This window comes from Nothoprocta perdicaria, unplaced genomic scaffold, assembly GCF_003342845.1.
Source record: "Nothoprocta perdicaria isolate Ctin4 unplaced genomic scaffold, notPer1 scaffold_20, whole genome shotgun sequence".
NCBI lineage: Eukaryota > Metazoa > Chordata > Aves > Tinamiformes > Tinamidae > Nothoprocta > Nothoprocta perdicaria.
Genome location: NW_020455205.1, coordinates 1177387 through 1201143, shown reverse-complemented (window position 1 = coordinate 1201143; position 23757 = coordinate 1177387). Strand labels below are relative to the sequence as shown.

At 39.2% G+C, this 23757-nt stretch overlaps 1 long non-coding RNA gene across 2 annotated transcripts in view; it reads right to left on the bottom strand.

The window, feature by feature from the left end:
* The window catches only part of LOC112946185, a 101162-nt gene extending 78418 nt beyond the window's left edge, over positions 1–22744 (bottom strand). For both annotated transcript variants that reach the window (XR_003249176.1, XR_003249175.1), the window contains exon 1: positions 22703–22744. This is a non-coding gene — a long non-coding RNA (uncharacterized LOC112946185). The remainder of the gene's footprint in view (positions 1–22702) is intronic.
* Between the last annotated feature and the right edge of the window lie 1013 nt (positions 22745–23757).

Below are 23757 nucleotides of genomic sequence, written 5' to 3'. Positions count from 1 at the left end.
TTTTTTTTTTTTTTTTTTTTTTAAATCTAAGTTTGGCTAGCCATGATGCCACTAAGCAAAATTAAGACCTGTGAGGATTTTCAAATTAGGTACTTCCCAGTTAGACCGGCCTAGTAGAGCTGTCTGAGAAGAGTTAGTTGAAAAGAGTAACACCCTCTTGCTCTCTTAACACTCATCGATGTCATGTCAGGGCTGGGATCCAGCTGTGACTTCTTAGCAGAACGATACAAGGTCATAGACTGGACAGTTACTCAAGGATGAGAGCAGAAAAGAACAACAACTTAGAGAGCACTGTGAACTACTGGACAAGAGCACATCCACATGGATGGAAATAGCTTTGCTCTTTTAAGCAAAGGGCCTGTCTGCTTAATTCCCAAGGATGAAGTAAAATYGCAAATCTCATGTGAAAGCTACTACCCAAGACCTGGAGTATCTGTTGCAAGGAAATAGGCAAGCACACCCTGCCGCACGACTAGTATGTGTCAGCTCTGACAGACCATGCAAGCACCTGCTAGTCACTTGAGCTGACACACATCAACTGCCACCCTGTGACCAGAATTACGGATGTCGTTTATCAAGATCTCCTCCTATGCACATTTTATTCACATGATAAAAATATGCATTCATTTCTGTGATAGCATCACCTGTAAGAGGTGTGAGAGGGCAGGTGAAGGAGGAGACAGGTCACAGGCACCCATGCTGTCAGCCTGGCAGAATAACTACTCCAGTCCACAGGGTTTTTTCCTCCTATTTCCTGTGACCCTTCAGGAAGGCTGCAGGCCACAGGATCCAGTAGGCTCAGCAGCCAACAGTTCACAGGCCAGACCTATCTGCGATACACCAAGTTATCTCTTCGCATGTCCAAATTCTTCTTCAGATGCCTTCTCATTTGCTAATGCATTTGCTGTGTTGATTAAACAGCTTTGGTGCTATAATAGAGACACTGTCACACTCCATAACCCTGCTACGCTGCCACCCATGTGAAGCAGGGGGCAAAGATGACTCATTGCTCACTGCAGACTCAAGTCTAGCCTGCTGTTTGCTAACAGAGTTCYTTGAACCTTTTAATACTCTTATACCATTTGATGGTTTTTCCAAGCTATATCTGCTTTAACATTATCCAAGTTCCATTTTCTGATATTATTTAAAGATTTCTTAGGTCATATTTTATAATCTATATTTGGTGGCATTCACATCTCCCCTATAAAATTAATGAATTCACAGACTATGCTTATTATTCTCTCCTCTAGAAAGCTAAAGGAACTAGCAACTAGCCCACCACATATCTTTGTAAAGCCTTCTTAGACACTTGAATAAACCAGACTCTTAATCCTTCTGCCAAATTTGAAAACAATATATTTTCTTTTATGCTGATGTGCTTTGACTGTTAGGAAGGATACATTTTCGTTCTTTGTAAAACGTTAAGTCTCAGAAAAACTCCCTAACATTCTCAAGCGAAAARGTCTTTGAGCCTTTGTAAAGCTATGTTCTCTCTAAATATTATATAAATATATAAGATCTGGTAAATATATATAAATTTACTAACCACATGGCAATCAATCTTCTCCACTGCCTCACTACATTTTTCCTTATTCAGTTGTATATTAAATGCAGTCATTACTGGTATGATTTCTTGAGAAATAGTATACTTTTTGCATTTTCTAGGAGAAAAACAAGGAGCCCAAAAGAAATCAGCTCATCAATAATGTGCTCATATAATCGGCGCCCAAGCAGTGTATTAATATTTGTATGTACTAAGGTCCCTGCTAGTCTAAATGATTTATGAGCTTAGTTTGCGAAAACTTTGTAATCAAAAGAAAAGTTTTTGCATTTTGTAGCTTTACTCAAGAACTAAACACAGATAGAGTGGCATTTAATATCTCTACATTGAATTGAACCACCCTCCTTTTCACTCGAATCCTCCTTTTCACTCCCCTCACTCCTCCAATAAACTTATGCTAAATAAACTTGTGGTACACCTCTACCAGGTAAGAACTGACTTTAAGATAAAATTTCTTGGAAGCAAGAAAGTGTATGTATTATACTGCTCCCCTCCCCCCCTTTTTTTGCCATGCTGTTCCTTAAGATGGGCCATGTGGATTCTCTTTAAGAGAGGACATGGCCGCGTTTAAAAAAAAATCCTCACATCTCAATTTCTATAGAGGATCTCAGTTTTGTTATCTTCTCCAGAGATCAGAATCAACTCATGACCCTCTAAAGAGATACACCCACTGCAAGAATAGGAAATTATAAATAAATATGAGTGTGGGAAAAGAAAGTTTTTTTTGTCCTTAATTAGACTTATGCAAAGTGTTTACAGGCTGACAAGAAGTCATACTTGTCTGTTTCTTATCAGATTGTTTCTAAGGAAGACACTAGAAATATTTGTTTGGCAACCACTTATTTTGTAATGAGGTCAGCATGTTCATTCCATTTGTTTTCTCCAAGTAATACTTAGACCCACACCTGCAACTAAAGGACAAAGACTATCATTGCACAGTATTAGCAGGAAACTTATGATAATACAGAACAGAGGTTGCTTAACAACATAATACAACAATGGACAAAAGCATTTGACAATGATTGCTGCSAGCTAAAAGGTTTTTAAGTAACATTAAGTATTTGATTACAGAAAAGAAGTATTCTGTAAATACATTTAAATTACAGGGCATAGCCATATTTGGAGTCATTTGTATTTTATCTGCTCTCTCTCATATGCTATCTCCCATAGAGAATAACTACTGTTGTTTCATTACATTTTAGACCCTAGCCAGGGAAAACMGACTTGTGCATCTGCCTGTTCTGTATTTACAGATTCCTAGGAATCAGGTTAGTGGTGGGAGGACAACAGGTTCTTTAGCATGCACATTCTAGTTGAGAGGTGCAATTTGTACAGGGGAACTTCAACTCAACAATTTTCATCTCTAGCTGGCACAGATAGATTTGAGATACTGTCGTAYGATAAATGCATTATTCATTAGTGACTGGAATAAAACCAATATCGCCAGATAGGCTTTCAGATGTAATATGAATGGCTGAATATGGAAACCAAGGCCAACTCAAAATACCTTTCCTTGAACATCAAGAGTCAGCCTCAGAACCACAATAATAGGAAGTACTTTCTATTTGTGATCAAATAACAACGATAGCTCTTGCCTTATTTAGAGTCTTTTCATTCTTTTTTACATACAAAATGTTCTACAGAAGCTTTAAATGAAGATTACTCCTCCACATTCATCTACCACTGACACGCATTCAGCCTCTGGGATGCCAGAGAAGTGTGCCAGCAGTGCCGCATAGCAGTTTCCAGAAGGGGAAGCAGAAAAGAATTAATCCAGCTGAAACTACGGAGGGAAGTAGTAGAAAGGACAACATAATGACCCAAAATGGAACCTGGCCAGGACACCAGGGTTAACAATCATGCAAGGAGCCGAGTGACTGTTACAGTTTAGTTTTGTGTCTCATCAGCCATCAAACCCTGCCAAAACAACACTGCTGAGCCCTGTGCTGATGAACTGAATTAGTACTGCTCCTGCCTCCCTGAGTGGCAAGAGGTGTCATCTGTTAATTTGCCAACACTCCCAGCTACAACACCCAAGTCTCCATTGTTCTCCTTTCCAAGCCACGCACAACCCTGCTTACTTAATAGGGGATGACAAAAGTCGTAAGACAGGATGGCTAAAGAGACAGGCATTCGTGAGGATAATGATCTGTCAGCAGGGCTGTGGCAAAAGGAATTTACATGAAGATTAATGAATGTTTACAGCTCTTCCCACTATGAGAACAGAGTACTGCACCCTACCTGCCACCCGTACGAAGATTTTAAAAACAAGGACTGCCCTATTTCAGGGGGAATGAACCATTGTTCCATTGACTCTGCAAGCCTAAGTTTTGGCAAATGTCAATCTATAGTTATTCGTTGCTGGGGCATCCATGTTAAGCAGACCCTGGATGCATCATGTACACACTGTTTGAAGATACTTTCATACTGCAGTACAGTAAGGATACTGGAGTTGAGACACATGCACACATACATACATACACACACACAAGTAATTTGTCTCCATGAGCTACCACAGCTGTCATGATTCATGGTGATTTGAGAACTAAATAATCTTTTCATTCAGAGCTGCTGTAATTCAGGAGAAAGACAATGTCTCTTTTTAAGAGGCAGCACACAATAAGAGATGATAYGACAGAGCTTACAGTAAGATCTGCGCTAAGCAGGATTTGAGGAACTTCTTAATGACCTGAAAACTAGAACATGAGTTTTTTAAAAAATCAAGTTATTGATTTCTACATCATATTTACAAGAGCTAGTGTTGTGAAATGTGAATTATAGCTCCCCAGGAAGGGTAAACCCTAAGCCTTAATAGGATCCTTCCTAATAGGAATGAGTGGGTCAACACTGCTAGTCGCACTCTGATGTTTCCCAATAAGGTTGGTTAGKTAGTCCACATCTTTCCTGACCCACAGCATCTGGGTTACACCAACTTTGTGTCCTCCTGGCAAAAGGGCCCTTAAACTTCTATATTGCTGCTTCCCTCCTTTCACTAGGAGGGAAGCTCTGCTCCTACGGGCCCTGCACCACATACCAACCTTAGGGTGGAGCAAACTCAGAATAACCCAATTACACATGATAAAGTCACCCCACATCTGGCCAACTTTCATTAAGACAGGAATCTCTCTTAGGACCCGCCAGCACATAATGGGGCAGATTTGGCATAGGCTTAACAGGCCCATTTATGAGTTGGCAGTTTCTGTTCTGCACCTCAGCAGGCTCCTCCTGGCACCCGGTCACCGAGGTGGTTTCCTCATGCCCTGGGGAGCGCTGCTCRCTTCCTGCGAGCCTCATCCTGCCCCGCGCTGAGCTCCACCGAGGCCGCGAAGGGCAGAGCAACGGCAAGCGACAGCGACTGAGCCATATAAACATGTTGACAACCGATTAAGCAAAAATAAAACAAGAATCAAACAGCTCTTCTGCATAATTCCCCATTTGCATAACCAAAACGGTGGCACGGCTCCAGCCACCAGACGCTTCCCCGGCACAATCGAGGCTGGAATGCCCCACGGCCGCCTGGAATTTCAGAGCTCGCCTCAGTACAAAAGCGCCTCATGGCCAGCGCAGCGTCCGCCAGGGCCCGGCGGCCTCCACCACTGCAGCGGGCACGTGGCGGGTTTTGTTCGAGCGGCCCCACGGCACAGTCGCAAGCACACGAGTGGGCAKAAGGCCACAGCAACAGGCAGCCGAGACGTCGCTGCGTGTCACGGCCCCCAAAGTGGAGACAAACTGTGGTGCGGCAGCCCCAGCCAGGACTTCATCTAGGAAATTACCTCTGCTAAAGGAGGAAGGCGGCCCACGGTGCAATAAAGCAAATACTGATGTCTCTCGCTAGACAAAACTCGGTGAACTGCTAACCCGGCGTGGAAAGGTTACACAGATTATCTAGTACTGGATTGCAGTCTSTGAAGCATTTCTAAACTCTGGGCAATAATTGCCAGCTCTTCTGCTATTAAAAAGAAAAAAAAAGCTGAAGAGTACTTAATCATTTTGCCTCACTAGGTGCTGAGTTCAGAAAGTCTTTGTTGCAGTCTTTAGAGTCTGCTCTAATCGTTACTCAAACCCTCCTCACCCCTGGCTCAGCCTGCCCCATGGATCGACACTTTAGGAAGGCTTTGGCCCCATGAGACTGGCAGCCCTGAAACGCCTAGGCCAACGTGGGGTTTTCCTAAGACTGCAGTTTCTGTGTAATCAGATATGGAAATTAAAGTTCCTTTAAATTAACATATTTCAGTGGATTAATTTACTGAGGTGTCAACAGCCCTACACCCAAACAGTAACAAACTAGTGCCAGCAAGGCAAATATTGTGGCATAGTTGAGGCTAGAAAGAAGTCTCACGGAGAAGCTGGGAGCGTTGCAGTCAAAGCCATCAGGTTGCCTCTATGTGCAGTTCAGTCTGCTGCTCATTTGAAAGCAGAATTTTAACTCGGTCCGCATATCAGACCAATAGCAGCTCATTTGAAATACTATCATTTTCTTGTGGTGAGAATGTGTGTGTGTACACACCTTCTAGCCATGTCTTTAAAATTGCTTGGAAAGATGTTCAGGAACACTGGATTTAAGAGAGTTAGAAGTGTTTGGTACAGTAGCATGATTCACCTCGACCAGATCAGCCTGGAATAGGCCAGCTCCAGCTATTATTTATTTGGCTACCACAACAGCAGAAAAGCTTTACAAAGTCATAACATAACTGTGTCTTGAGTGTGTACTATTCCTACTAATCCAGTTTTTCCAACACTAAATAGTGAGGGTTTGATGTTTTACGGTTTAGAGACAAACACAAATGAACATCTTAATTTTGCATAGATTTTCTAGATCCCTTATGTGAAGAAAAGAAAACTAGGACTGAGCTTCCTTCTTCAGCCACAGGTCAATAATCTGTAGGAGGATTTATCTCCTCWTAATTCTCAGAGAACTGGGATGAAACAGTCTTGGAAGCAATTTTTCTTTTCCCTATGTAACACACAACATAGCATAACAAAGTTAAAAATACCTAAGGACTATCTACTCCCAATCTGTACAAGCTACTTCGCTTTCAGTTTTCAGCATTTTTAGGGATTCTGCTAAGATTTAGTATTGTGCAATAGTGTCCAGAGCTTTAAGGGCTGTTGATATTGTTTCTATAGCAGCTTGGGTTCTAGTTGCCCTTTTCCCATGCCCTGTGCATACACTCCCTCCTCTGACTTACCCTTACACAGATTTTGTACTCCAGCCTCCAACCCTTCACTTTGGGTCTATCCCACAAGGCTGTCTATCCCTAGTCCTTGTACAGAGGGTGCCACAAAACCAAACTGGGATTTCTATAACTGAATAGTTCCCCCTCCTGCTCCAAAGCTCTTACTACTGTTCACGTTGCATCTTCCCTGACTACCTAACTGCTCTGTCAGCTTTCTGCCCCCAAAGAATGTGCCCCCAATTCTACCTGTATTGCCTCAAGGTTACTGCTAGTATCTGAGGGATCGCTGGGATAAATATTGCCTCTTTTGACCATGATCCCCGAGTACCTGAATTCTGCTGCCTGCCTCAGCTATCTCAACCTATTCAAAGGTTTCTTGGAAAAAGGAAGTACAGATATACCTACAGTTCTTGGGCTCAGATCCCATCACACACAAGCAGTGAATGAAAGAAAGGAAGGAAAGCAATTCATGCTCCGGCATTTGTCAGCCCGTGGGCTCACCACATGGCCTGAGCTATAGCTGTCAGCCACCACTGCCTTTGCTCAAGTCCTCTGGTGCTCTCAATATGGCAGGAGGTAGAGGGAAAAAGGGGGAAAAGACAGGGTTATGGAGTTCCTTCTTCACTTCACTGCTCATGGAGGCTTCCAAGTCTCCATAGTTTGAGGTTGATTCTTATTTCAATTGAGAAAATGAAAGTCAGAACATCTCTTCAGTAATTCAAATAAACCTAATCAGATTGTCATGACTCACTGTTAGCGTAAGRAAGATACTTTTCATGGCTCATATGGAAGTATCCAAGATGCCCTGTTCAAAATTAGTATGCATGACTTGTTTCAAAAAAGGGGGGGAATAGTAGATAATCCAAAATAGAAGGAAAATTCTTTTAACTCAAACATTGAGAAAGAACTGCACCAAATGCTTTCATCAGTAGTCTGTCAATCTCTGAATGATGGCACTAAGAAGAGATAATAACAAAAGGAGGGCTTGGAATAAGAGATAAAGCAGAGTTGCACATGTGCAACTACACACTACACTACAGTGAGTTTGGAGCACACACATGCACCAAAGCATATGCAATGAAATTCTGTGTTAGTGATCCTATCTAGTAAGTAGTTTATTATATACTTCTTCAGTACATGTGCATTCCCTGTACATTGATTACCTGTGCTAACACTTTAGCTTATACATTTAATTAGCAGAAAGCCCCTGGAACAYTACTTTCTTATTTCCATTATCAAAGTATGGGAAAAGAGCTAGCAGCAAATCGCCAACAGCCAAATTAGAATGATCATTATCAATAATTTGAAGATTTTAAATKTAAAAAACATCACTATTGGAAGATAATTAATGCAGACTTTTTAAAAAAAATTCTAAAGTCAGGAAGGGATATTTTGTCCAGTTACTGTTAAACAAAATTGATGTCTAATGTCTTCTGGAGATGACAAATGTATTGTTTCTTCATTTCTTGGGAAAAATCAGTTATGCTTGAGATAAAGTGAAATAATTGGAAATTCTTATTTTTAATGAAATACCCCTTCTGCATATATAGACACAAACTTATTTTCTCTGTTTATACATTCAAACCAACTTAATCTGTTCTTGGATCTTAATGTTGGCTGACAGATATATGATCTATAATATAATTTGTTGTGGCTTGACGTATCACATAGATGAAAACTTTGATCTGCATTAGCTAACCCTGGAACACATTATTGAAAGTTACTGCTGACTTTGATATTCTGCTTTTATATCTTCACCAAAGCTAGTGCTGGCTTGAAGCTATTCATAGAATAGCCTTGGATAATGTGATAGATTGTACATGAATTCACGAATTCAGCTTATAATCATTCTGAAGGCAGTAATGAGGAAAGACTGTCCATATTCTAGCCACACACGTGTGTTTTTGTATATATGAAAGAATACTTGTATCCAATGTTCATCATCTTGTTGTTAAAAGAACCAGAGAATAAATCACACTGAGCTGTAGCTGGCTTTATTTGAATCATCATGCATCAACAAGTCAGAGAAAAATCTACATTCCAAACACACTCATTTGATAATCCCATTAGTTAAAACCTCACTACTGAAGGAAGACTACAGTAACCCAATATCCTGTATTTTGGTGATGACTTATGACAACAGTATCAAAATAGCTGAGTATTCAGCTTAATTAGAAAGTGAAGTTACAGATTCTGATATGTTACTCTACAGGTGACAGCTGTTGTCACCTGTACAAAGATGTGGATATTGTCCCCATCTTTATACCATATCTGTTGGGAAAGGTAGGCCAGCAAGAAAAGAAAAAAAAAGGAGACTTTTGGAGATATTTATGACTCCAAGACATAACTTATATGCTCCTAATGCAGAGTTAGGCCACTAAAATTAGGGGCATCATTTCTAACACCCACTGTCAGGCCTGGACTAAGATAAGAGGYAGGAGGATTTCTGTCCCCCTGCAACACTGCTTTTCTCTGGGAAAAATCATAGGTGGCTTTGTCCATAAAATCACTTGTTTATAACTGAAGGAAGAAATAGTCGGACCAGCAAATAGGCAATTTCCTTTTGTAAGGGAGATGCTGTATACAAGGCAAAAATCTGAACTGTTGAGKGCAGGTATCTCAATATTAGTCACATGCAAAAGAAAATCAAGTTCAGTAACTTCACAAAAGCAAAACAGTGACTCCTTTGGACTGTAGGACAAATAGGACTGATCTGAAAAATAGCATTTGGTGAGACCATACCCTCACAATCCAGCCAGAACAAATACATTCACAGCAGAATGTGAGGCATAGAAAATATATAGTCTTTTTCTTCCAGATGTCTCAAAAGAAGAAAATGATGAGGCACAGGAAGAWAGATTTACATTGTTTCATGAAAACAATGTTCTCTTTCTGTCTCTCTCTTAAATTTGCTTTACTTCCAAGAACAGGAAAGAGTCATTGAAAAGGAGACAAAAGGCTGCTCGCTAGATATACAGCATTAATCAAGTGAACTGGGCATCTGAGTGGGGTTTAAGGAACCGAGTTTTACTCCTGCCCTTTGTGCTAGATATTTCACCTCTCTGTGCCTCAGTTTTCTTCACTATAAAGTGGGACTAAGTGGTAGAAAGCCACTTCATGACTAGGGAATGTAAAGTAGTATATTATTAATGTTATGAGTAGAGAAAAGACAGCACGTGTTGGTCCTTTAATACAAGCCATAAGGGGAAAAAAAGAACAATTGTCCATCTATTTGAGAGCGGCTACTTTGGACTTTAACGCCACAATAAAAATACAGAAGCAAAGTCTGGCTTTGATACATGTGTGGTATTTCAATCCCTTGTTGCTGATAGTATTTTTTAATGTTAAGAGCCTGTTGGCTAACTTATGTTTCCTCTGGGTGCAGTCCCATATTCTTCTCCTCTTTGGGAGGCAGGCTCTTGTTGCTGCTCAGATATGTAACCCACATCTTGTAATCATTAAGGTACTCTGGGGAAGAGGAGGGGGCAGGAGGACATTGTTTCAAAGTATGTTTCTGCCCAATTCATTTTGGCTTAATTTGCAGACCAAAGTAGAGCTCTACTGAAGCACGTCTTTCCTCAGCCATTCATCACATTCTCCCTCCCCACACCCCCACTCCTGCACTGAGATATTAAGCAGTAATAACGTAACTTTCGATAGATTAGCCAAGCATTTTTCTGCTCATTCTCATCCTAATTTTATGTTTGAAAACTTTCCTAATTCTTACAAGTGTCAGCGGATTGACAACATGAAGGTAACGGCAGAATTAAGCTGCTGCTTTGCATGGCAACTAAGTTCTCAGAAAGAGAGAACATGCCGCTATTGTCTTCAAAGAGAAAGTGAGAAACTAGCTCAAAGCTTCCCAGGTTGGAGAGGAGAAGAAAAAAAAAAAAAAAAAAAAAGATCAATTGCCATCCCTGGGATTCTGCAATAGGATCAGTGCCAATCAGTACAGCCACTGCAAGGACAATGGATATAGAGGCTGTTTTCTCCACACTAAGAGATAAAAAATTTCTTTCTCTCCCCTCCAAGTGCTGTCTGATTTTTGAGTGCTCTAAAAGAAAATAGAAGCAGAACCTTGACTATTTTTGTTGCCACTGGCAGACTCCTGCCCTAAGCAATCACCTCAAATACCTGAAGGATAAACTTAAGAGTTAAGTGCAGTGGTGCCAGAAACAGGACACTGAACTAGAGGTATCTTTTGGTCCCTCCTACGGAGTAGCATCATCTGCAAGAGGATGGCACCTTCCACCCTWGTGATATTATCCTGTTCTTCCCACTGCAACATCCCTTCTCTTTCTGCTTGCTCGTGTGACATTATATATCTGAAAGCCTGCTGCATCCCTCAGACAAAAAATGTTGATCAATCAGCTTGGGAAAAAARGTGTTATATGTAAGCATAAACTTAATGGTAATTTCAAGAAGGCTGAGACTTCCTGAACTTCTGCAATTTCTCCCTCCCACCAAACCAGCACACTGCAAAGGGCTAGTGTTAGATTCTTGCTGAATTARGCCTCTGTACTCTTGTTTGCCGATAGATAGGCCTGGTTTTTTTTTTTTTTTTGTATAGTATGTTTACTCCAGTAACATGAGATGTAATCAATAAAACTAGAGGAAAAAAATCATCCTTTAAATTAAACCAGAAAGATTTTACCAATTCCTTATATGTTATCAATGGCATCATAAGAAAGACACAGCTGCATACATTTCTATTCTGACTATTTAGTTATTAAAACCGATTTTATTTCCCTTTGCATTTTATTACCTGAGTGAATTCTAGAATGACTGGCAATCAATTCTTGCATCTTACCCCAGCAGGTCTTCAGAAACAGTAACTTCATGCTTCCCATAAATAGTCTTTAATATTTCTTCACAAGAAAAGCCTAATGCTTCTGATAAAAATCACAGCAATTAAATAGACAACATGTTTATAGTTCCCCAAATATGATCTAAATTCCTGATAATTTGAGGAATCTCCCTCTTTACATTCATGACTTGCGCCAGATCCTCACCATGCATAGACACTTGCTGGGGCTGGAACGTGCCATGGAGGGAAGCAGAAAGCGATGGCTTTATGGAGCAGCACTGCTGCTTGTGCTAGCTGCTCCCAATATAAAACACTAGCTGGCACTAGCTGGTACTAGAACATCGCTGCAAGACAGGCAGCTRCCCAACCCCCTTCTTTTTCTCCCTGCTGTTACGTTGCACCTCCCTGTTTATCATCAAGTCTTTTTGGACTTGTAATAAGATTTGTGCCAGACTATGTTTCTTGGCTTCAACAGCTAGCTTCTCTCCCAGAATATACATGCTGCTTTACACATACTTTTATTACTGACATCATGAGAATACACCCCTACTGTGTTTAAATTTGGGTGTTAACCTGATTTTGCTTCTCCCATATGTGGGTGATGCAAGACAGAAAAAAGCAAAATAAGAAGCTGTTACCTACTTGAACCATTTCCCCCTGCCTTTTCCCTACAGAAGTGRTAATCATTTGAAACAGCAGGCAACCTCCAGACAGGATACTTTTCCAGAAAGRTATGTTTCCCCATATTTGAATCATGCCTCTCTCCTCTAATGCAATCATTTTGACTTTGAATTTGCATCACTAAAAAACACTAACAAGAGGACCCCCCTCCTTGTGCACACACTTGGCTCGACTCYCAAATGGGCAAGCAAATAGGCAAGTCTTTAGAAATAACCATTAACAGTTGTAGGTTCTTATAGAGATCTCTCATCAGGAATAAACAGACATCTCTARATGTCAAACAAGCAAGGCATAGGGTGGTCCCTATTAATCAGGGCATATTTAAAATGATTAGAGTTGCTCCCTATGAACTTCTCTCTCTATGAGGGAATTTCTCAAAGATTCCTGGAAATAAGCAATATCTTATATAAATCCACATTCTACTGAGCGAATCCAGATGAGGACTCAGATGTTCAAACACAAGACCCTGGTGTTCTCAATGAGCCATACGAGAAGGTTTATTTGGTTTGTTTCCATTCAACACTCTCAACACAGACTATTCCTGAGGATCCTATTATATTTGCCTAGACTGATAAGCTGGAACTGGATTTAGCTCCCAGAACTGACCTTTCATATATCACATATTTTAGTCTGGGAAGCCCAACTTGCATTCCCCAGATTGTGATTTATGCGATCAAGCCAGGATCAGCTRGTAGAGGACCTATTTCCCACTTACTATTTTTAAAATTAATTCTCTTTGTAGGAAATATATTTCTGAATTTCCTTAGGAAAACTATGCCATGAATATGTTAAGGAACCAGGCAACCAGTGCTTTTTAGATAGAAAAGTTATTTCCCAGACCATGATTTGACAACATTATATGCTCAGCAGAAAAAACTGTTGAAGTTTTCTGCCATCTTTTCCTTTCCTCAGCTTTCTGTTTTAAGAGAAATCTGTTAGAAACTAGATCAGATCCCAGGTTCAGTTCATAGGCTGGTACTTGTACAGCTGAGGGGACAGCACAGTACATGGACATAGACAGCAAAGAATGGCTAGAAATTGCTTACAGTGGTATTGAATCCAAAGACTTCATATCGAAGTACAGCCTAAATTTAACTTATCCTGACTTCAGTGTGAACCAGTCAGCCTTCTTGCATCTGCAAAATTACTAAGTTAAAGAACTGCTTTCTACTCCCCTTGCTCTCCCAGAGTTTAAGACTTCCAAGAAAAGACTAGTTAGATCTCAGTTCGGATTTAAACAAACTGAAACCTGAACCCATTTGCAGATGTTGTCACAGAGCCAGAAGGCATGTCAGAGAGCAGTATGTAATCTTTGAGGTGCTTCAGTCAGTCAATAGCGATAAGAAATGTGATATTTCATATATTTTAATGGAAAACATGGAAGTTACAGCTCAACTATATTTGAATGGATAATATTGGGCAATTATTCCTAAGTCAGAGTACTGAACTTCAGTTACATCAGCTTCCTTGCCATGTAGGCAAAACTCTTCCCACCTCCATTACCTCCTGCCTCCTCACCAACTTAAAGGAACGAATTAAAAAAATAAATAAAATAAACAAAAGTGGGGTAGGGACTAAGAGAAATCCGTCTACATCTAAATTTATAACCCTGCAGCTTTAGGTATCCTTCATGGTTTCATCTTTCTTTGTATTAAAAAAAATCAAAGGCAGAACTAATAAAAAGATATCAAACAAGATGATGCTATCTGTTCCCCACTGGACTTCCAAGCACTTCAGCTCAGCCACAGACTGACATCACATTACTGGGCAAGGCTTCTCAAATAACAGACTCCTTCAGGGAGGACAGAATAAGTCTTCTGTTGCAAATTTACCTCCTGCTTATTTAATGCAGATTTCTAAACCCAAATATACCACTTTTTGGAATGTGGGATTAGTTCTGAAATGCCACTCTAATATAGATAATTCTTGCTGCCTCCTTGAGGGTTTGTCTGCTAGGCTAGGCACTTTGTTAGCATTAAGTTGGTCTTTTGGCATTTGTGAGTGGAAGTTGCTGAAAACAGATGAGAATGGGTTGCAGAAGAACCCTAGGGGAGCAAATTATTATTGGATGGCATGTGAAAACTCAATTAATTTTATGCCCAATCATTTTTAGAATACGAAAAAAATACCCAGAGCCAAACACATGAAGTCCAACTCTCCAGAACTATGAAACTTATATCTTCGCTAAATTTTCCTTTCATTGCATTATGGCTTTAACCCCCACTGCCAYCAAGAAAACATACCACAAATCTATAGATCATGAATAAAGTCAGTATGAAAATAACAGGTTGAAGGCTATTGCCCTACCTTGGATTTTATCATCATCAATTATATAACTGCATAGCAGCATAGAGATCAAAAATAGAATTGCAGCCCTACTGACATCTACCAAACAAGCACTATTTGCTTTACCCAAATATTGCAAGATGCAGCTTGTTATGATTGCCACAAAAAAATAAGATGTTGGTTTACTTATGAGTTAAATATATGGTGATAAGATCCAAGTTTAACAGGAAAAGTCCAAACAAAATAATTTTGCTTTAAGAATTGACTACCACTGATGCTGCCCTGATTTTCAAACACCAATTGTTTAGAAATGAGACAAAAGAGTTCCATGTATTTATCCTGCATCTAGGCACAGACTCCTAAAGTCCAGCAGCTAATTACAAAGGCAAAACAACAATTAGCTCTGGAAATTATCAGTTGTCACTACAACTGCAGTGAATATCCCATTCTGCTATATTAAGAAATATCCATAACTTTTCACATATTTAAAAGAATGCTACTCTTCAGTGAATATTAAAAAACTTGGTAGACAGAAGAAAACATATATCAAGAAATTCTGTCTAAAATTTTGTCTTTTTTATGTTCAGCTTAACTTTAGAAAATATTTTCTAACAATTAAAGTACTTCAGGCAATAATTTTTTTTTCAGTTGTAGCTGTTTTATAAGCTAAGATGCAAGCTTTTAAAGTATATGTGAATTCAAATCTTGCCTGGACTCTTCTAAAACACGAAGCTTTTAGCTAGTTATATATCTGAGGCAACTAGGAGCTTCCACTTGACATTAAATTTGCAAATGTGACAAAGCACTCATTCCTAAATCGCTTTTAAGAGGGCAGTTACTGACCAAGTAACTGGCCTCTATCTCAGTCTGCCTTAACTGAAATTTTTGGACAGGTTGCACACATAGAGCCCTAGAGAAGCGAACAGAGCACGTGCACCTACTGCACCTCAAAGTTATTGGAGCCTTTGAGAAAGTTGATCTTAATCTTTTATGGGCTCTCTTTATGAAGTCAATAAATGGAAAAACTTGCACTTCTACAGCAAGCATTGAAGCACTTCAAACCTATAAATCATGATTAGAAGCATTATTTTACTAAAGCGATATAACAATCGACAAGAGCGCCTCATTAATATTTTGATGTTGCCATTTCTGATTCTCAGTGAAACAGGCAGTGAAGTACTCTTCCAAAATGCAAGTTAAATTTTTTAAAGATTAGAATATCATATGAATAAATCAATACTAATAAAAATAGAGTTCTACCCACAGGCAACATCCCCCTGTGGCTTTTTATGGATACAAGATTAATGCCACCCCTAAGAAAGGAGTCAGAGTGGTGCCATCTCGTGGGTTCTCCTCACAGTGACATGGAAGCACAAGGGCTGGGAGGCACCCTGAGAGCGGGCAGAGTTAAGAACTGAGCCTGTTTGGCTTTAGTCACTGCGRTGTTTGATTAAAATCAAAATATTTCACTAAAATATAGAACTCATTCCCCCCCACTAAGGAAAATATTTTAATAAATGCCATTTTCATCATTTAAATCAAACAGTGTTAAACCCATCTACAGTAATTTAAGACTATCAGACACTGAAAAAACCTTTCCATATCAGAGGCATATTGATTCAGTTTGCAAGGGATAGACTGTATCAGACAAGCATCTTATTATATGAAAATATCTTCTAGCACTTATTTTATCATAATGTCTTTAGTACAACTAAAGGTAGAGTCATATTAGAAYGAAGATGAAGCTAACAATTCCAGGTCCCTTTAGCAACTTTTTTTTTTTTTTTTAAAGTATTTGTTTTATTGTTTCTCTCCTTACTTGCAGAATTAGTTCTATAAGCTGCCTAACAGACCTTAGCAATTCTTGATGTAGTTTGAAAGGAAAGAGACTTCACATTTAAGAACATACAAAGGAAATATAGTTTTAAGATAGAGCAGGGAGCAAAAATGTAGCTAATAAAAGCACAATAGTGTTTTAAGACCTTCAAAGACTTCTCTAACAACTAGTGTCACTTAATCTTTCAAAAGACTTTGTGGGACAGCATTCCTGAAGCAATCCATTCGCAAGATCTCTACTTGTAAACTGCAGATCAGCTTCCTCCATTTCTGTCTTAAAAAAAAACCTAAGTTATCTAGCAAGGCACTAACAAGAGTAAGTTGCAGAAACAATGCATTTTGGCAGGACACTGATAGCAATAACTTCAGTCTACTTAAGGTGCAAGACCACTTTAATGAATGGTTTTAATATAAAGGTCTGTGTCATAGGTAAATGGAAAAAAAGCATTACTCAGCTAAGATTGAGGTATTTTTCTTTCGAGAGATGTTTATGTTAAAAAAATAAGGCAGCRAAAGTAACAGGAAGACACTGATCTAATGTCTTAAGCTTTAATAAATCAGTTCTCCTCCACCCCCCTTCTACCTTCTGGTAATGTGCCAAAGGACAATTTCTATTATACAATTTGTAGTCCAAAAAGAAAAAAAAAAAGGAAAAAAAGGAAAGAGATAGAAACCAGTTAGAGTCATATATTCTAGGAAAGTACCTAAATATATGGAAATGTTATTAAGCTAAAGCCTTTTTTGTTGGTTCTGGCAGGTATTCTATAAATTGTGTCTAAACTGCTTTGTCTCACTGCAGAATAAAGCAAGCTATGCATCTCTTCTTGGCAGGTGAAAGTACACCTAATATCATGTAACTTCTCAGTACCATGTGGGCTATAGCAGATGCTGTGCAAGTCCCACAATGACATCTCCAGCTTGGGAGGGTGGGAAGTCAGGGGGAACTAGCATGCTCTGGAAATGGGAACAAGCTGGTGTCTAGTCACCAATTCCGTAAGAGCAAAGGGCATAGTAATAAGGGGGGTGGAAAAAGTTTARTATGTATTTCCAGTACAAAGCCTGCTTCAGTCCTTCCTTCATGATTATATACTCTGCACATGAATTATACACATCACAGCAATGCTTCATTTAATGTGTTTTTCTTCCATGTACTTTCTCAGACAGTTCCCTCCTCCTGCCAGTCTCCACCTTTTATAGGAAACAAAAATCAATTTAGTCTGGCTATGTTTCTTCTCTTGGAAGAAAAAAAAATTCAAACACAGATACACACGCACACACACTGGACCTTCTTCCCCCCCTTCATACCCTAACACAAAAACCCCAGGCATATGGCTTTTCAGATGAACTGGCACTTTGAAATAAGCTCATCCATTTGACCAGAGCAGAACTGCTTTCAGGGCTAGAACAATAGTCCCAGTATAGCGATGCATACATTCTGCCAGACAGAAGACATGTGAATGCTTTGTAGGGGAAAATAAAATTGTTTAATCCCAAATGGATGCAAGATTTCACAGAATAATTTGCTAGTTTCCAACTACTGCATTTTACACAGGAGGTGGCACATTTTTCTTTCTCTCTATATATGACCTTATATGACTAACATAAATGCTATAAAATTACGTTTAACTGATTGTGTTAGTGTCTCTTTTTAAAGTCTACTATAATATTTTTATTTAGTGAGAAATTTGTTGGGTATTTTTTTGTTTTTATTCTAATGGCAATCAACCATCAATCAGTAAGTAATTTATGATTGGGAAACAGGTGAAGAAATAAGAAATAAGAAATAAGAAATACTATTATTGCTTTGAAACAACCAACATCTTAACCAGGCTGCCTTTTCATTTTGTAACTCTTTAAAATGAGTTTAGAGAGCGAGTTTAGCATCTCATTCTGCAAAGAAACAGACTAGCTGCAAATTTAATTCACTATTCCACACTGGGGGAGTTCCCCAATATCCAGAATAGGTAGCACAATTATTCTTTCTCAAATACACAGATATAGAAAAATATCTTTATGATTTTAAAGRCACCTTTTAAAGTATAAGTAGCTCTTGGAGAAAAAGTGAGGGGCTACACTGTTCTAGACCATCAAAACATGACTTGTGCTAAGAAGCTGCAGTGTGTACATAAGAAAGTGTTTTAAAACATTGTTTTTAAAGTTTTAATTCTTGTTCAGAGAACAATTCAGAAAGAGCCTTAGCACAAACAGATAAAAAGTCTTGTATCTTCCCTTCATTCTCCTCTCATAACAAATCACAATACAGAAGATTACAAACACCTTAAAGAAGTGGCACAGTTCAGAGCATTGTTAATAAGAAAATCTCTATCCAGAGTAGAGGAGTAACTCTGATTCAACAGGACCCTACAGAACATGCATATCTTCAGGCAAATGATTCCTGCCTTAAAGTGTTGAAGGCAGTAAGACTTCTGAAGTTACCCCTGCYTAAGTAACTTCAAACCCTCAGGGCTCACACGGAAAGGCAAATTGTAAATGCTCCCCAGTCTATTGCTAACCATACAGCACTTYTCTAACTTGAAGATGGGGACTTGCATTCTATTTCTTTCAAGAGGTAGATATGCTGGAACACAAGGTTTGCAGTAGCGAGACTCATTGCATATTRTCAAAGGGTTCTCTGCAGTACCTTCAGCTCATCCCTCACTATATAAATTCTGAGTGCAAGGTAATTTCAGTGAAAGGAYGTTGTGGGACCAAATACAGGCATACACAATACATACAGTATTATATGGCCTACAGACTGTCTTTAATTGATATTTTTGCGTTACTCAAGGAAAATCTTTTGCCTTTTTCCTTGATGATTTACGACATCATTCAGTATTTTACGAAAAATATTCTTAGTGCCTTTTTTCTTTATACAGAACTATTAAGCCAAGTGTGCTAGTGGGGAAAGGTTTTAATGGTAAATAGTGAGTTYAGCTTTCTTGAAGTCCAATTCATTGCCAAGAAAATGCTTTTGTAGAGCTTAAAGACCAAAAAAGGACAGCATTAAGACCCAAGGCATTTTATGACAACAATGTTCTAACATTGAGTCAGATGGAAGTACCACTGAAACCTATATAGTATTAAATTGAAAGTAAGTATATRTACGACATTAAAATAACTGAAGAAAAGCTCCAAAATAATAATCTTAAAAAAGAAAAACATACAAACTCTTACATAAGAGGCCCAAGACTTTTCTATTACACTAAACAATAAACACCACTATATTGACTAGGAGAAATCACAGACATGGGATGGATTTGCCTACTATTTAGGACTCTTATCTAGCCATTTTATTAGCATACTAATACCAGCAAAAACGCCAAAGGTTTTTAGGAGATTTTTCCACCCCCTCCCCCCCTTGCTTCCATCCACCTGCTATTTCACCAAATATATTGAAATTAACTAGCATTTTAGTGATATTTGCACTTAAGAATTAAATTAGTATCCAATGAAATTATATGTAAGAAAGCAAATTTACTATTGCTTCTCTGTTTCTGAGATTGAGGCCTTTAAACATTCCTACCTAACAAACATTCAACTATAAGAAATCAGAAAGTGTAGCCTATCTTTCCATTTCACTCTTCACTATACTCTCATAAGGGGATTGTGTCAAAGCAATGTTCTAGACAGACACTGTAAAAATATGTAAGCACAGAGCTGGCAACAGGGAGAAAGAAGAGCAGAACCAATTAGGAGTGTGCATATATACACGCATATATATATACACACACACTTTTCATATAAAATAGCTCATCAGCTTTACATCTTCAGGGGAGGAGGCAACTGCTCTGGTGCTCCAGCTGCTGGCTGCTCCGCAGGAGAAAGGCAGTATATTTTTTCGTGGCACTCGCAAGGCAGTACAAAATTGGACATCCCTCCTTGAGTCCCTCTTGAAGAGTGACTGTRCATTGTTTTATAAAACAAAAGCCTGCCCTGAATAAAAATACACGAGACGTCTTGAATACAAGTTATCCTACATGCTTTACAAGTATTAGTACACTTAGCCATACAAGCTCCCCAAAAGAAACTTTTAGCCCTGCTGAAATCAGCATAAAATAGATGCTTACAGAAAATGTAGGTGCACCCTAAACTCTTGGCTAAATGCAGCTTGCTCAGTGCAGTTTTTTGTTGTTTTATTTTGGGGGGGGGTGGGGGGAGGGGGGAGAGAGATTAGAGAAGGAGGAAATTAAGGGGTATCAAAAGTGTGAAAAAAAAAAAATCCTGAAAAATTTCAAGGGCACCATCATTCCACCCAAAGCTATCATCCTATCTTGTCTCATCTACCTGGGAATAGCATTTTTTTTTTCCTGAAACTATACCTCAACTTGTTTGACCTCAATTCACTATATGTGGATGGCATTTAAAATGGCTTCGATGCTCCAAAAAGCTTGTAACTAGACATAGTAAACACACAGAGGGAAACCATTTCACTTACTGGACTATTATGAGTGTCAAACACTTGGACTGAATATACATAAAGTAGTCTGCCTTCTTCCTCCACTGTGTAAACCCACTGAATAGGTCCAAACAACTGAACAATTATTGCAGATTATTCCATCCTGCATTTCAAGAGATACAGAAGCTACATTCATTTAATCCTCTTCAAAATATCTGTGACTACACAATGGAACTAGGCTTTTTTTTAAAAAAAATAAACAGACAAGGCACAGCCACAAGGCTGCACATTACAACCTGTTGCAACTCCTGAAAACTTTGATTATTTTCCATGCTCATCTCACTTGAAGGGAACTTCTTCCCTCCTTCCCTTTTTCTTAAATAGGTCCCTGAAGAGTAAAATAAATAAAAAAATGGGAAAAAAACCCGAACACAAAACTTAATTATTTCCAGAACTACTTAAAAGCAAGCTCAGTTATACAAACAATCYAGTATACAAACCATCTAGTAAATACTTTATCTTTACTACTTTTGTAGAATGTTAATACCTAACATAAAGAAAATACTATGTTCAGCTGGAATGACTGATACAAGAAATCCACTTATTCCAGAGAAGTTTTCACAGTCAAATGATATAYTGCAGTACCATATGAAATGATGCTGCATAATAGCAGTGCATTTAATAGCGGTGTTGGACTTCCTCTCCTTTGTAACAAAAAATTTGAATGTCTTTAAAGGCAATTGTAACTCATCATCATTTTGATTTTGAGCAAACATTCATCTGARATTCCAGGTAATTCAACTTTCCTTGACACTTCAAAAATCAAAACAAGGTCTATCAAACAGTCTTTTGGGGAAAAATGTTTCAAGTTTTGCTGCCAAAACATACTGCTAGTTTTCAGTGCCATGCAGCYGACCATGTAATTCTGTGAAACTTGGAACACTGTTTTTTACTAAAAAGAAAGTATAGGGGCTCCCACTGGGGAGGAAYGAGCATTTTAAGAATGGGATTATCTCAAGTTTTGCTTTTTCATCTAGAGATGCATTTGTTAGTCTTCACTTCTAAAAGTGAATAGAGGTATAAAGAGCATGTTTTCATTGTGTATACCAAGGKCCAAACTTTAAGCACCCTACTTTCCCATATAGTAGCAAGTCACATTCCCAGATTTCTACAGACTACAGTGTTTTTCTCAGCAGCAAGGCTATAGTTAATATTTGGCTAAAGCACAGTCTGTGAGGAAGATTAGCCCACTTTTGGTTAAAAACAATAAGAGATAAAGCTGAGGACAACAGGTTTATGCCCCAAGTCCTCTTTTGCAAGAAACCACTCAAATGAGCTATCRCATGAGGGCCTATCTGCCTGCTGCTTTTTTCCCACTTAAGAAAATATATATGCATATACATGTTCTTATAGAGTACAATTAAATACCCCAGTGTTTCCTCACCAAGCCCTACAGGACCAAAGTAGCCAAAGTACATGCTGCATACGCTCTTTAAGTGAGGTCCTGGACTGGTAAAGAGGAAAACAAGAAACAACATCAGCATGAGATAAGGGAACAGCAGAGGAAAGAAGGGAAGACACCTTGAAGAGGGCTCACTCCTCAAGTTTCCCTCAGGCAAAGGATGCCAGCAGGGCAAATGCCTCTCTCTTAAATAGATACCAAGTTCCTTCAACACCACAGCCATGGGTGAATCAGGCTGCAATTTTGTAGAAGTGGAAAACAACAATTACAGCTGCCCTCAGCATCACCTCAGTGAGAATTTTACAGAAGCTGATACAGCAGAGGGCTCAGGCCACCATGGCTGGCTTGAAACAGCCACTCCTCAGCTCATGCCCATGGACCATTTTCCAGCTCAGGAGCAGTCTTACACATGTGCACACACACACGCACCCTCTGCAGCCATGGGGCTGCTGCATATCCAGAGAGAAAGGAAAAGAAAAACACCACAAAGACTCACCACTTGCCACAGAGATGACCTACACACAAGTCTGCACACAGAGAAGACCACAAGCAGGCACCATGAGCTGCTGTAGGGGACAGGATATAGGCTCCAGGCCCACGCCTAAACCACAGCTGCCCCTCATTACTTCTCATTACCCCTCATTACTCCTCATGTCTCCTCATCACCATCTATTTTTTCCTCAGTTCTTGTTCTTCCTCACCCTCCAGCTTCTCCAAGTGGAGACTAGGGAAGGAGGAGTTGTTTTCAGCAGGATTTCTAGTGCAACATGCTCTCCGCCGCTACTCCTGGCAGATGCTGCTTATGAAATGCACCTTGCCTAACGTCGTAATCTTACCTTAAAGCCTTTTGCGCTCCCTGACAAATTTATACTAAACTGGATTGTGGTTAATACAGCTTGGTTCTCTGTGTTATTTTGCATCCTCCTCTCTAGGGTCAGTTTATCCTTCATATTTCTCTTTTCTAATGCAGGCACACAGTGGAAGACATCAACATTTCTTCCACAGTAATCTCCCAAATCTCTTCCCTTCATCAGTATGCACAATTTTGCTATTTAGCAGGAGACTTTTTTTTTTTTTCTGTTTTGGTTCACTGCTCCTTGACTTAATATTTTACATCATATTCACTAAACTTTCTTTTCATTTACTGCTCCGGACATCTAAGAGCAGTTGCTATCTGGGAAGCAGGTCGTGTTGTTCCTGATTACATAAGGCTGCTGGCTTGTAAAATGTCAGACCTTAAAATTAAGTTGTTTTTACTGCTGCAACAAACCTACTTAGGTGATTTTTTTTTTTTTTTTTTTTTTTTTTTTTTTTGGTATCTAAGCAGCTTGCCAGCACCGCAGTCTGTTTTGGAGAGCAGCACAGAAGCAACCACTACCTAAAGGGAACAAGGGCAGAGCTGAGGAAGCTTGCAAGGAGACAAGCATAAAGCAACTTCAGCTGTCAATGGCTCAAGCTTTTGTATGGCACAAACTAATTGGGATGTGCAATTAAATTACATTTGATCRTGGGAAATTGCTCACAAGAGTCAAACATACAATGAGGTATGCG